Below are 3,710 nucleotides of genomic sequence, written 5' to 3'. Positions count from 1 at the left end.
TTTGTACTATACTATTGTGATGAACAATTCTGGATCACTTCAATGTAGGTATGTTAGTTCATGGACATTTTGCCCAAATTGCAAATCCTTGATTCACAAAACATTTGTGAAGTTTTCATAACCACAAAGGGCCACTAGGGGTCACTCCTCTAAACAGATTTTTATTTGCTGAAGCCACACATCTCACCCTGGAGCAAATACTACCTAAATGTTGAATCTGTTTCTAAAACTGACAACCGTTGATAGTAAATGGTACTAAATGGGACAGACAGCTCTCTTCTCAGTATTATCATTGGGACATATATTTGAGAAGAAAGGAGTCATCATGTATCTGCTTAAATGTGTAGTTAGGCTTATGCTATGTGTAAAGCTATACTTGCCCAAATATCCTTTTTAAATGAAATTTGTTTTTATCTAGCTCATTTGCTAAATCAGTATTTAGAGAATGTCCACACTGTGTGTAGACTTCAACTCCCAGAATTCCCCAGTAGTATGCTTCTTGGAGACATCTGGTAACTGAAGTCCACCCAGATTAAAGTTGCTGAGGTTAACAAACACTGCTCTAATAAATAAATAAAAGAAAATCAAAATAAAAGCAATGTCCTCAGGAAGGAGACTTTTAGGCACACGGCCCGCTGACCTTCTTTGGAAGGGTGAGACTGAACAGTTGCCGCTTATGAACACTAGACTTTTACATCTTATCCTTGCCTATGTACGGCCGCCTTATATACCACTGACTTTTGATCTGGTGGCCGAGGACGTCTCGCCGGGACACAGAGGAGAGAGAGGAACGGAGCAGTTCTCTCTCCTTTTTTATATTATTGCTTGCTAACGCAGTGCTCCGTATATTTTTAATGTATGGTGAGTGCTTGGGGTATGATTGTGGGTATGATTGTGTTGTATGTATGTGCCCACTTTTTATTATATAGTTGTATTTGTGTTTTTAAATTCTCGTGGGGAGTGTCTGTTGTATGATTGTGTACTCCTGAGAGGGCTGGGACTATACCCGGGTACCTCCTACACTGAGTGCTCTGCAGAAGTGTTAGGGGGGGCTGGTTCAACCCCCAGCCTTAGAATGTATGGTTCGAAGGGCTTGCCAGGGATGCCGATTGCTGAAGGGGAGGGTGGGGGCCTTATGGACGCGGGAATGGGCCGGAGCATTACGGTCCTAACTGGGAGGGGCAGATATGGCGGGGACTTTAGGGCGAGCCATTACCGGGGAAGGAGGGTTCGCTATGTTACAGAGATCCTTCCTTCTGGCCCTATTAGTCCCACTCCAAGGACAGATGGCGCGAGTAGGCAGGGCCCTGGTCTCAGGCTGCTGTTGCTAAATGCCAGGTCTGTGGTTCACAAGGCTCCCCTCGTCCGGGACTTAATTTTAGATGAGGGGGCAGACCTGGCATGTATTACTGAAACCTGGCTGGGCCCGGAGGGAGGAGTCCCCCTCACCGAAATGTGCCCAGAGGGTTTTCAGGTGCTTCACCAGCCGCGACCCCCAGAAAAGGGGTGGGGGAGTGGCCATTGTTATCCGAGAGTCGTTAGTTCCTCGTAGGACCCTGCTCCGGAGCTTGTTGGGTGTGAGTCCTTGCTGGTGAGGTTGGATCCTGGGGGTCAAGTGGGCATGCTGCTAACGTACCTGCCTCCCAACAGCGTTGCAGCAGCCCTCCCCTCGCTCCTCGAGTCAGTAGCCGAGCTGGCAGTTGAGTTTCCCAGGTTTATGGTGCTGGGGGATTTCAACTTGCCTTCACTTGGTGAGCACTCTGATGGGGCGCAGGAGTTCATGGCTTCCATGACAGCCATGGGCTTGACCCAAGTAATTCAGGACCCAACCCACTCGGCGGGTCACACACTTGACCTCGTATTCCTCTCGGAGCAGTGGAATTGTGATCTTGGTCTGAGGGGCATTGAGATCTTGCCCCTGTCGTGGTCGGACCACTGCCTACTGAGGCTCGACTTTCGGAGGCCAATCCCCCACTGTAGGGAGGAGGAACCGATTAGGTGGTTCCACCCCAGGCGCCTTATGGACCCTATGGGCTTTCAGACGGCACTTGGTGTTATACCTGATACTCTCGCCCGCGATTCGGTTGAGACTCTGGTCGCTGCTTGGAACTTGGTGGCGGCAGGGGCCCTTAACTGGATTGCACCTCTACGGCCGATCCGCAGCAGTGGATCCAGGAGGGCTCCTTGGTTTACTGAGGAACTCCGGGAAATGAAGCACCAAAAGAGACGCCTAGAGCGCCGCTGGAGAGCCAGTAAGTCCGTGTCAGACCGAGCCTCATTAAAATCTTGCATCAGAGCCTACCTCCGGGCTATCCGGACATCAAAAAGAACTCATATTGCTGCTCTGATAGCTTCCGCTGAGTCACGCCCAGCCACCTTGTTTAGGATAGCCAGTTCCCTCCTTAAAGGGAGGGATATGGGCACTCCCTTGCAAGGTAAGGCTGAGGAGTTCGGTCAATTCCTCGTGGATAAAGTGGCTCGGCTTTGGGCAAACCTGGACTCCAATTGCACAGAGCCAGCCAAGGTACCGAGGGAGGGTTTTGAGCACCATCGTTGGATTGATTTTCAGTCTATTACCCCTGAGGAAGTGGACAAGGCCATCGGAGCAGTGAGTGCCTCCACTTGTGTACTGGACCCGTGTCCCTCCTGGCTGGTTGCGAACAGCAGGGAGGTGACACGGGGCTGGATCCAGGCGATTGTGACTGTGTCTCTCCGGGAAGGGTCTTTCCTGTCCCCTTTAAAGGAGGCGGTGGTGAGGCCCCTACTGAAGAGACCGTCCCTGGATCCAGCCGTTTTAAATAACTATCATCCAGTCTCCAACCTCCCCTTTGTTGGGAAGGTTGTTGAGAAAGTGGTGGCCTCTCAGCTCCGTCGGTCCTTGGAGGAAACCGATTATCTAGACGCCTTCCAATCTGGTTTCAGGCCTGGCTACAGGACGGAAACTGCTTTGGTCACACTGAGCGATGATCTCTGGAGAGCCAGACACGGGGGCTGTGCCTCCGTTCTGGTTCTCCTGGACCTCTCAGCGGCCTTCGATACCATCGACCATGGTATCCTGCTGCGGCGGTTACGAGAGGTGGGGGTGAGAGGCAACGTTTTTCGGTGGTTCTCCTCCTACCTCTCGGGCAGGTCGCAGTCGGTGTTGGTTGGAGGACAGAAGTCGACCGCTAGGCCCCTTAATTATGGGGTGCCGCAGGGGTCGGTCCTGTCCCCCCTCCTGTTAAACATTTACATGAAGCCGCTGGGAGAGATCATCCGACAGCACGGGATAGGATACCACCAATATGAGGACGATACTCAATTGTATTTGTCCGCCCCGTGCCAACTCAGTGAAGCAGTTGGCGTGATGTGCCAGTGCCTGGAGGATGTGAGGGTCTGGATGGGGGTGAACAGACTGGCTCTCAATCCTGACAAGACCGAGTGGCTTATGTTTTTTCCTCCCACAAATTGGCTTAGTATTCCATCTCTCAGGCTGGGGGGTGAAATTATACGCCCCTCAGACAGGGTGGGCAATTTGGGAGTCTTCTTGGACCCACAGCTGACTTTAGATCATCAGTTGTCGGCTGTGACCAGGGGGGCGTTTGCCCAGGTTCACCTGGTGCACCAATTGCGTCCCTACCTGAACCGGGAGGATCTTACAACAGTCACTCATGCCCTCGTGACCTCAAGACTGGACTACTGCAATGTGCTCTACATGGGGCAGCCCTTGA

This window comes from Thamnophis elegans, chromosome 4 (assembly GCF_009769535.1).
Source record: "Thamnophis elegans isolate rThaEle1 chromosome 4, rThaEle1.pri, whole genome shotgun sequence".
Taxonomy (NCBI): Eukaryota; Metazoa; Chordata; class Lepidosauria; order Squamata; family Colubridae; genus Thamnophis; species Thamnophis elegans.
Note: the sequence above shows the minus strand (reverse complement) of the source record.